General features: G+C 35.9%; 1 protein-coding gene across 2 annotated transcripts in view; it reads left to right on the top strand.

Moving 5' to 3' along the window:
* Positions 1-12,470, top strand: part of LOC121731712 (ankyrin repeat domain-containing protein 29) — a 43,137-nt gene that overhangs the window by 22,214 nt on the left and 8,453 nt on the right. The gene's annotated exons all lie outside the window — the stretch shown is intronic.

Here is a 12,470-nt window from a genome sequence, read left to right as displayed (position 1 = left end):
CCCAGACTGGTGCAAATGGGCACAAAATGTCATCAAGTTTTGGCTCCAGTACTAATTATAATTTAATATCCATATTTCTTGTGTCTATCAGTACTTAATGTAATTTGTATCTACCGTCTTGTCTATTACACCTAGCTGGTTAACAATAGAATGCTATTTCATAATTCATTCACAAGACTATGCAATAGGCGAGTATTGTTGTGAGTTGTGACTTGTACATTTATCAGGGCTGAGAAGGTCTAGTACTTTGTACTCTGTTAATGTCATTATGCATTAATTTAAAGTATCGTTAGTCGCCACTATACCTACTTTATGAGATACTGTTTATATAAGTTTGATGGCCTTGTTACTTGTCAAAAAAGCCGCTGAAAATTCTAGTTCAAGTTCCTTAAGAATCAAGACTGCTAACTAAAAGGGTTATCCTTTATATAACTCGGCTTAATTCTCGAAGATGGATGATGTGTGAAGCCGCATTTTACATAACGCTGACGTACATGAGTCCATGGGGGCATGCTGTTTGCTCAAGTGTTTTTCTGACCCGAGATCCGTGTTACGCCACAATCAAGATTCTAGAGTCTAGAAGTCGGTTGCAAATAACAACCTATAATTATTCCCAGTTACCAATATGAAGAGAAATTCGGATTTATTGTAAGAAAGCGGAAAGCCTATTCTTGATTCATGAACTCTTGACCTATGTTATCGGCAGATGGAACTATTTTTTCGAATAGAAAGCATTCCTCTTTACATCCAGGCAATGCATTGTCGGTAAGTAAACCTTTATTTCAAGCTTTGAATATTCAGTCCAACTTCGAACTGTGTCGAGGTTCAAGTTGAATAACCTCTGTTTAAAATTTTAATCCGTCCAACAGAACTGCATTCGTACAAAATGTTATTCCAACCTCTGACAAGGTAAGAGTTATCTTTAGTTGTGACGATATCGTGATGTCATGACGTAATTGTAATAGAATTACATTACACACTGGACATTGGACAAATACCATTAATTCATGCTCAAGGTTTTTGCTATGTTTTACTTGCGAGTTGTGAACTTGTCTGTTGATGTCACTTATGATGTTTTTTCCCAAACCTAATTATTGCAAAAAAACCACTGGGCACTCTGTGATTAATTTGATAAATTTTCAAATAATTGGAAACGTCATTTGTCGTTGAATTTATGGATGTTGTTATTTCAAACAAGTAATTTTACTAAAAGCGTGTCCATATCCTTTAGTGTATTTCCTAATTTTTATTGGTTCTATACGTGTGTACTGTGTATCATGATTCATGTCAATAACACATCTTTTCGCATCTCATTAAAATCGTTGATTTTTTTTAGAGGATTCACTCTGATTTTTAATCTATGATTGTCGTAAAAACTTGCCGCATGGTTGGTTGTTCGAGAAAATTCCTCAAAGTAACGCATTAGCGTTGATGTCTCGTCACCAGATCGACCTGTGACCCGGACTCGGTAGACTCTCACCGCGTTACGGGATATCGAGAGGTCGTGGGATCGAATATCGCGGATCGCGGGCTGCGGGAGAAACGGTTCCGCATATCGCACTTCCACGCCATCACACTCGTGATTCAAGCATGAAGAGAAAACCACTAATGGTATTTAAAATAACTCGATTAAATGCAGATTGCAGTTTCTCGAAGGAAATTCTACAGAAGACGAGATAACGCCTTTGCCAAAAATAAGCAACTTGGGTGTTATTAGATTGGATTTTTGGACTATAATACTATACCGTACCTACTATGCCAAATGTTCTCGCAAGCTTTGATTCAAAGTACTCAGACCCTCTTCTAATACAGATGAATCATCAGGCACACTCTCGGCAGGGATCTCGAGTTTTGAAAGCTGTATCGATTAGGGGGGCCTGCCTTTTGTCGCGCGAAGTGATTGCGAAATGTGAATCTGCGTGAAATATTTCAACCCCTTTTGCGTGCTTGATCAAAAAGATTTGAAGCATTTTTGAAATTGCAAGGGAAAGATTTTTGAGTTGTGTTCCTAAAGCCTGGATTTGACAAGCAAACATCGACTGTATGTCTTATATCTGATGATGTTAGACCATGTGTATGTTTTAGTATCAAGATATCGATAGTGAAGTTATTAGAATGGCTATAAAATTAATTACAATTTACAGTGGAGCATTGATTATCCGGATGTCGATCGAATGACCGCTTAACCAAACAGCCAACAGTCTTACCTAATTTTCGCACTTCATCAGCCGGCTCACTCACGAAGGATCCCTAGGACTTCCTATTTTTCGTCTAATTAGCTTTCCACTTTCCGAGGAAGCTTGGACTGTTTAAATGAATGGTTATGGTTTAAAGTCTAAGTTTGGCACTTCTTGATTTGAAACTCTTATATATTATGTTTGTGAGGTTCTTGGAACTCACTTGTCCGAGTTATCTTATTAGTTCGGATAATTGACTCTCTAATACTTTGTATAATCATAACGTAGGTGGTCCCGCTTCTTGCACGTATTACGGTGAGGATAATACGGAAGCACGGCACATTGAACTTGCATTACGTTTTTATGAAACATCATTATGGTTAGATTACTAATAAGTGTTTCTTCTAATATTGAGGATATTAGAAGAATCCTGTTTCGTAGTTCTTCTTATTCAATTTGAACCATGGCTCATTTAGAATTTAGTTTATTGTTTCAATACTGTTCTCTTCAAGAACACCTAAAGTCACAACGTATCTAGTTCTATTTATTTATTACGTTAAGATTGTTGTTGTCTATAAACGTCTTGTCCTCGCTCGAGCCGCTAGATGACGCCAGCAAATCATAATTCTAGCAAGACCTTGGCGGAAACTTACGTTACGATGGGGTTTCTCGCCAAATAACTAAAGTAATACCTCATAAGTCAAGGCGATATTTACGTTATTACGTTATGTAACACGTGTTCGGTAGTTAATGGTCACGGACGCTGCTAAATGTTTACATTTGATGCTATATATAACTAATCTTCGGCTTCAAATTGGTATTTTAGTCTATTGCTACTAGAACCTTTACGTTGTTTTACCTATTTCGAATAGTTTCTACTTTCTGGATTAAAAAAAAATTACAACAGAACGACAAACAAAAGCTGACTATAGGTAAGTACGAGTATTTTCCGAAATTATTCATAATTGTTTTGACTGCTCAAAAGTCAAACAGAGGTGAAACGTAATTTAATTCCTTTCGATTTTTAAATGGGAGTCGTAAAAAATGTTTTTGTTCTTCAAACCTGTTGTTTTTCTCGCTAAACAACGTCACAGTCTCACAGAAGCGTTGCCCAATACGCATGAATAAAACAGTTTTAAAGAATTCTATTATCCTCTGTTTCCAATTATCCTCATCAGACATCAACAGATGACAAGGTAACTATATTTTGGCTACTTCAAATACGTACTTTCCGTTTCAAGTTGGGAATCCCATTATCAAAAGTTATGGTTTTCATCAAACACTAATTGCGACTTGTGATGACTCTGTAAAAGTACGAAGCTGATTCTTCTCCAAAGTTTAGCTTTGAGATAAGCATATGGATGAAAATCTTTGAAATGTAAGAAAAGCCGATAATGGAGCCCACGCCACTGACATTAATATAATGTGCAAAAGGCGCGTGATTCCAGATAATACGCAATACTATCTGCATTAAAATGTGCTGGCCTCGTTCTCAGAGTTATTCTGCGTCCGTCCAAGGAAAGTAATAAACGAATCGCGGTCTAACTGATAACACGAATGTAAAACAGTGGCAAGGTCATTTTTTCAATAAACATTATTTGTTGACATTGACGCCTTTCTAATTATTTCTTGTTTGTATACGTTACGCAATGTTGCAATTCTAATTTGAGTCATTATCATCAAGGCAAACCAACCAGCTTTTTATGCTAGCCATTGCGAGCAAGCAATGGCTTCCTTAAAAAAAGCTATTGCTTCGTATTCAATTTCGCATTATTTATTATCCAAACTGTGTTGTTAATTGTTATGTCGCCAATTTTCTATAGGTCACTAACTAGGAAGTTGGATTATTGATAAGCATCAAATCGCGTGTAATCGTTTCGAGCTCTGGGGTTACCTGTCGTATCGGAGTTGCAACAGCCGACATAAGGGCACGTCGGACGTTCACCTCATTGGGAATGTTTGCTATGGCTTTTTATGAAATTCCATTGTTGTATACCTACTACCTAATTGATTTTGCGCGGTCTTAGGTAACTTTACGAGAAGTAAAGTGTCTGGAAATACTAATTTTTGTTTCTGTGTTGCTTGAAATGTTTTGAGAGCTGAGATCTATAATTCGCTTGGGCTGGTAATTTCAGTATGGTGTACCTTTTCATCACATCAATAGCAATCAATTTCATTTCAAATTATAGGTCTCCTACGCATTTCCTATGTTGATTCACGACTCACAATCGATCTGTGTTGGTTACTCATTAAATTTATATTGTATTTAAAATGGCATATTATGTTATTCATCACATTCTAAAGTAAGTATATTATTTATTAATATACTTACTTTAGAATAATAATTATAAAAGATATTTATACGACTTTTATCAATTTAATTCGTACATTAAGGGCCACCGCACATTGGAGACACGATAGTTTTTTAGAGTTTAGACAATCTTGTTTGACATAGACGAGTGAGCTTTACGATTGAAGAGAAACAGCTGTTGTGTCTACCACGCGGCGCATACCAAGACGAAACTGTTTTGTCTACGACGACGCAACGCATACAATTGTATATTCATCAGTAAAGAACTCTAGGATCAGACTAGGTACACCGCTAGACAGTTTTGTCGTTGATGTGCGCGCTCGCAATGGGCATTGTCCAAAAAAAATCACATGTACTTTTTATATTTTTTTTCGTTAAAATAGGGTATTTTAAGAATATAAATTAAATAATTTTGAAATTCATTGGCTAGTTTTTCTCAACAAATTTTTAAAGTTTCGCTCTGACGTCATCATCGGCCGCCAATTGACTTCTGCATATGTTTTAAATTTCCTTTCAATCTTATTTATAATGGCTGGTTCGTCAAATGCAAGTTCTCATTATGTAAAAGCTGATACGAGAAGCTTACCAAAAGTTCGAAACGTAATGTTGGTCGAATTTATTGCTAATTTACGCCATTGAAGGTCAAACAAAGGTTAAACGTATTTGTTCAAAAATACAAGTAACAAATGGGTATTTTTTTCGTTTATATACAGAAAAACGATCACTGACCTTATTCCTCGAAATTTTTTTGTAATGAGCAAAATTAAAAAAAAAATTGACAATCCCCATTCACATAAACTTCAAAGGTTGACTCGTCGCCGTGCAGTTCTTGTACGCATTAGACAACTTTGTCTATGAGACGTTTTGTTTCAAATGTGCGCGTCTAGTACTTTTTATTATGCGATAGTCTGCCTAAAAACTGTCGTGTCTCTGATGTGCGGTGGCACTAAATTCTTGTCCTCTTATGTTAATTCAGCATTATTACGAAGTGTCACCATCGCTTCCAAGTTCTACGGAATATTGTTCTCAGAAATGTTACACATAACACAAGGGAAGATATTTCGATGATATAATATCGCTCTACATTTATATCACGATGAGAGGTCAGCCGTCAGGGAAAATATAAATGTTGAATCCGCGATTTGTGTTCATGTGTGTGATTAGATTATTCAATTTCTAATCTTATAAAGTGGTAGTAAATACTGCATGCAGAGCTTTCATTACGTATCAGGTATATTGCTTGCAAATTAATATAATATGTTAATAAATAAATTCGTCCGTGTTTTACAGGTAGGAAAATAGAGAGTAAAAGGCAGCTTAAACCCATAGGTTCAATTTATTATTTGTCTAATATTTATGTTATATAATGTTTTATCGTCACCAGTTTTTAAACCACAAAATAAAAAATCCATTTCGTCCTTAAATTGAGATGTGAATCGTTTGATCCGATTCTGGCACATCGCCAGACAGTGGTTTTATGTTATTTTCCGTCAAAACAGAGTGAGGAAGGAACGAGTGTTTGATGAATGTGGAATGTGAGAATGAGACTGGCAAGATTAATTTGCGTCAAAAATCAGGTTAAAACAGTTATAAATGCTTTGATCTGTTTAAACATTGAAATCTGCGTCTGCAAGGAACTTGTATGCTTGGAATTTTTTAAAGCAATTGTTTTAATAGCTTTAATTACTCGTGAATTATGGATTATTAACAATATTTTATATAATGTTTTAATTTGTATTTTCCTTATTAACATATAAACCGAACACGTAACGGACACGTAATGTTTGTGGTTTTTCAGCGAATCGGTCATTTACTTTACTAGGGTGTATTCACTATTCCGTACATAGTTCTTGTATTATGATTATGAACAAAATCAAAGAAGTCAAACCCAATACAGTATATAAATATTTTGGCCTCTAGCCATGTCCTTGCTTTCACCTACATTCTAGTATGTATTCTCTTTCGTCTTTATGTAGGCCTAAAATGGATGATCCAAATGTCCAAACGGGCTACCAAGATTGCCGCTATGGATGTTCAAAATGAGAAAGCTTAATACAATTATAATAATTATCCTTTGTACTGTTTCCAGGCAACTTTCACTGCCCCATAGTGAGCAGTGCAGTCAGCACGTAGCGCTAATTATATCAGAGGTCAGACAATGGCTTATGCAATTATCATGGCGGACTGTTAGACGCGCTCTTTTTACCGTTAGCCAATACCTCTTCCGTGTTGTAATGGCCGATTCTAATCAGCGCCGCAATAAACACCGGGTATCGTAAAAAGAGAACAACGGTTGATACAAGCGTCAATAAAACTATAGAATCTTGTGCCGTCTTAAGAACATGCTAATACCTTATGATAGCCTAGGCCATAGATAGTAGATAGCATAAATTTAGCTTTGAAAATCAAGTTGCATAATACTCCAAAATCTATCGTCACATCTTGATGATCAGAATGTAAGGCTGAATGCATTCAAAAATGATTACCACGATGTTTACCTTCGCAGGGAGGACTTGACGCATATTTGCACGACCCGGTGAAAGTTTGTTGCCTTGTGGGTCGCATGACGCATCTGAGGCATCGCTATTCGCTGTACATGCTGTAATTCACTTTCGTCACTGTTTGCTTTTGGCAACGAAATAGCTGAGATAACTGATAGCTACTCGTTAGATACCGCTCGTGGTTTTGTGGAATTTTAATTGTATTGGTTTTATTTGCTTTTGACAACTTACAACTGCTCACTTAATTGCTTAGCATGCGATGTTTCAGATTCTAAAAGATTTTCAACTAAGATAGATCTTATCTCATGAATTTGATGAAAAGTAGTTGAACCCATACCTATGGTTACTAGTCAAAGTTCGTTCATGGCAGGTCCAGGTCCAGGTAAAGCCTTTAGTGCTCCTAATTCAATGACGCGATATTCATTGTACAAAATCTACTAACTTCCAACTGCTTAGATCGATATTTGCATACCATGTGAGTAACTAGTGTTAACTCTTAATACATGTTAATTGTTGAGGACTAGAATGTCATCAAAACTAGAAAGTCGAAAAGGAAAAGTCTGACAAAGACAATTTTTGTAAAAATAGTTTCTAGAACATAATGGCGTTAGGAACTGGAGTAATTACATATTTTCTTCTTCTATTATATAGAACCGGTTATATAACTGAGATAGCAATAACAGAACAAAGCGCTTCGCCCGCGGGCTTTCTGCTAGGGTTGGTAACTCTGACCAAAAAAATAGTTTTGCGAACAAACTGAGGCCGATTTTTCATTCAAGAAGTCAAGCTACGATATTGCACGACCAATCGATCAATTAACAAGTAGACTCGAAGAAGCGTAGCTTTGCACATGTGTTCAGTTACAAAAAAGATACGAATTGCGATATTTTTGATAGTTGGTAAAGTGAACATCTTAATAATTTTTTTCCAATTATGTACTTACAACCTAACTACATAATATTATGCCTACTCAACACTTCTTAAACCTTTGAACTTCTACGTGTATATCCTCTAGTCTTGTTTAAACGTTTTGTATTGACCCCTTCAATGCATTAGCCTTTGATTTTAATTAGTTCTTTCTTTGCTATTAGCATTCATGATAATAATTATGTACATAGTAATACAAATTCATCAATCATCTTTTATGTATAACCAAGGTGGTAGCCCTAGTGGAGTACGTCGTTGACCGTCCGTTACTCTGGTTCTAGTTTTGAGGCCACAAAAACTGACATTGAAGGACGGATGTAAACAACTCTCTATTTCTAAATTATCCCAATTTTTAATCATCTGAACAATTAGGTAATAAGACTGACGAAATCTTGACAGCATGGATTTACGGTGGTGGCTCTGAGATCTTCGGGTCCATTTCTAAAAGATTCCTAAGAAGTTCGTTAGCAGTGGAAGGTTCAGGATCCCTAAACCGGATAACCAAAGCTTACCTGTCAGGCTGCTCGCTTAGCATGAAAAGCATCATAAAATTGAATACGCCTGACAAACGCCAATTCTCATAAATTCCTAACAAAACTGGGTTCGTGCCAATGTTTTGGGAGTTCTTAAACGGAGTCATTGTCTAGTTTAGTCACGGGCCGTTAATTGTGTCGTGTTATGAGGCGGCGGCGGAGAACACCAGTTAATGGTGCTGTCGTGTTTCACATACTAATTCTGTTAGCGGCCGGGAAATTGAGGTTACCGTCAAAATGCGACCATGTGCTGCGTTGCTCGCATCGCTTGCCACCATCTCAGAGTTTCTATTATTTGATGTGCTTCTTTTTATGTTTACCTTTACACGTTATATTATGAGTTGATTAGTAAGCAATTTAGTTGAAGTGACAATGTGTAAAACATTTGGATACATGTAATTAAAATTGTTATACTTAGTTTTTATACATTATGCATAAACCTTGTTATATGGAACAACATGGATGGCTCAACTCAAATTGTCAAGCCTCTTACGTTGAGCACCATTGAACGTCCCCTTCGATCTCATCACGCGTTGTCGAGTCTCATGAATACCTCCCGCTAACATGATCATAATAATACCTAGAATTTTGTTGTAACATTATTGTGTGCAATGAGTATTATGGCCTCAAAAATATGGTAGTTATAGCATCTCCCAATCCTATTTTTGTTTCTAAAATAAGCTTGCAAGTGGTCCTAGGCTGTGAATTGTGATCTTGATTTGACGTCTTCAGATAAGCTCTTTGTGAGGCTAAACAGTATTTTTGATTCCTCATTTCACCTGGAGGTTTCAACAAGAATAATCCTTATGTCATTTACATAAAGGGTCCTTTGAGGAAAATCACCCCACCACCGTTCCTCATAACAACATGGTGTTTCATAAGCCTGAAGGCATCTTCGTCCTATGTCAGCTCCTCCCTTGAATAGAAAGATATTCAAACCAACAGACGCGATATAAATACCAATGTTTAAAGTTTACTTGTGTTTCGTCCGTCGTCGATTCACTTCCTGAGTGTGCTTTATCGTCGCGGATGCCCGTAAATCTTGATTAAAGAACTCTGATTCTACTTCATAAAATATTAATACAGCTGCGTTCCTTGTTCGATTCAGCCTGTTTCCTATCAGCTACAAAATACATTTCTCATGGTATATCAAACCCACTTCAAAGGAGATTGATTAGAAAAACACTGATTGGTCTTCCAAAGTCAGTCGTTTACCGTTTGTTTGCCGTGTACGAGAATACTTTTGCTGTTAGGAAAACGGATTGGAATAAACTAAACAACAACGATATTGCTTTAAAATAATTGAATGGGAATACAGAACTCTTTGATACATTTTTTTAACATCCAACAAGAACACAACTAGTGGACGATGCTATAATTTCTTTATGGGCTTCGATCGTGTGTGCTTTCAACGCCCTGCATCTATTTCATCGACTCGTCTTCAACACGTTTCTGTGCGTTTATGGCTTTCTTTATATTTGAGCTATCTATTTTAGATTTATAAGAAGCGACTAAGTATTGAAAATTGTGGACTCACGGGATTTGAAAACCAAAAAGTCATCTTAGAAATCCGACCATTCTGATGGGATATTTAGAAAGTGAACTCTTCACAGCCATCAGATGAAGCCGTAGCGTGTTTCCAATTTAATTTGAAAACGTTATTCAGCACTATCATTAAAAGTTACCAGTCGATTGCGCGATAATATTTTATGTAATCCATAATGTAGTTCCACCGAGGGGATTTCCGACTGGATAATAATTACAGTTTAAATATCTTGTCGATGTAGTTTTAAGAAATTTAGAGTAAGCGATATATGGCGAGGCGGAAAATCGCTTAACACAAGTTTTTTGAAATAGCGATATGGCCAGGGACGAAAAATGGTTTAAGAGCACCCACTACCCAGTACCCACACATGCGTATAAAAATGTAGAGCAATATCGGCTGCAGCCTGCAGTCGTTGCAGTCACTCTCTTGTATTTTGAAGCGTTAGCCACAGCTCACTGCTTTTAAGGGTCTGGGCCTCTATCATGAGCTCTTAAATCCATTCTTTTTACGTCCTTATCTGACTGTATAAAAACGTAAAGTGAATGGATTTAAGAGCTCATAATAGGGCCCCTGGTCGAACAAAAACTTTGTTGATGATCCTAAGAGGTATTTTATGTGTTAACGCTTACACTTATTAATCCGGGACACAAGAATCTTAGCTGAGCTGCCTTACGAGTTACGGGTTATACGAAATTCATCGACTTTTTTGCTTGAAAAACTTTTAACCGAGAGTGTTCTCTCTCTCAGGAGTTCTCTGCCTGCTTTATAACTTCGGAAATTAGATGAATTTCTTTTTTATTTTATAATGCATAGGACATCCTACCGCTGGAAATTACTAATGAATCTAATATTTTTGCGGCCTTCCTCGCAATTGAGTGCGCAGGAGTGCGGGACGGAACTAGCAGATTTATTTAGCAGACACAGGTGCACTGATCCGGTGTAACACTTTTCGATCTTATTACTCGACAATAAGGCACAAAAGTGCTACACACGAATGTGCATTATGCATATAATATATCAGCGCTTCTTCTCACGGAATGTGTGTCAGGCGGTAATCTCGGAACCGTCACGTATGGACTACTTCAGATGCCAAAACACACCAGTGCAGTATATCTCGCCAAACAAGGATATTGTATTCTTGGAATAATGCTCCTAACGTGACATACACGGAATTTTCGTTAGCATGTCTTTAAGTTATCCTGACCGAAATTTTAATTTTGCTGATCTTTTGGTAGAAATAAGATCGTAGTAATTAAGATGTTTGACAAATTTTAATGTGCTTTTCCGTCGACTTTAAAACTGCTAAGTGCTAAACTCTTAACTCTTAAAGGTTCAAGGTATGAAATCTTGACCTTAATCTTAGTTGAAGACCGCTCTACTCTAATTAAGTTAAATTTATTTATTTAAATTAAGGACACCAAAAAGTACATGCATTAAAACCTTGTTAAACACAATAATAGTAATTTGTACCGATGCATGTACCTTAAGGTACACAGCATTCACGATTATAGCTCTACAAATACAATAAAAAAATTGAATTCTTAACAAAACATAATTAAATCAATAAAATATGATTAACGATTATGAATTAAATATAAAATTAAAATTTCATGCAAATTAATTATAACAGTAATAACAAGCTACATTTCATAATAATAAATAACTTAAAACTACGACAATACATTTAAATCTTAACTAAGAGCAGTTTAAATAAAATAAAATTAGAAAATACAAACACAATTTTAAAACAAGATCAAATGGGCCATATTAGTAAAATTATTTAAAATATAAGACAATATTAATAAATTTTTGTTAACAATAATTAATAAATGAATACTAATTACTAACGAATAACGATATATTATTAAATTAAATGAGTTCGCGATGTAAAGTAATTACTGAAATATAAAGTGTACAATGTTAAGTAAAGTGTGAACAATTGCGTGTACCTCACTGGAACAGTTATTTTAACCGCTCGCTCTTGCCAGAGACTAGCTGAACTTTTTTTTGTATTTTTAAACATCGGTCCTTTTATAAAAAGATTCATGCTAGGTAACACGTACAGCTGGTATAGTTCATAGTTATGCAATTGTTTTTCCTTTTTAATCAAGCCACTTTTCTTCACATAGAGCACTGTATAAGTAAAAGGTTTTATTTGTAACTGTATAATAACTTAAAATCAGTGTGCTGTTGCTGCTGCAATGTTAAGCAATGTGCAGTAAATTATTATTTTTACTCTATGTCTGCTCAGTGCTCTACTGTTTATGTTCATGAGCATTGAGCGCAATTCCTGCAGTTTCATAACAGAAACTCCTTAGCGTTAAATTCAGTAACCCTTCCGACAGTATTTAGCAATCGTGTCATTAAAATAAAGTTAGCCTAGTTGCTCTTGGACACTCTGAACACCAAGGCAGTAAACATAAGGACCTCCGTAAAGGTACAATTTCATCCACGACTGTTAAAGTTAAGGCTTGA

The sequence above is a fragment of the Aricia agestis genome, chromosome 11, assembly GCF_905147365.1.
Source record: "Aricia agestis chromosome 11, ilAriAges1.1, whole genome shotgun sequence".
Classification (NCBI taxonomy): Eukaryota; Metazoa; Arthropoda; class Insecta; order Lepidoptera; family Lycaenidae; genus Aricia; species Aricia agestis.
This window is presented reverse-complemented; position numbering and strand designations above follow the sequence as displayed.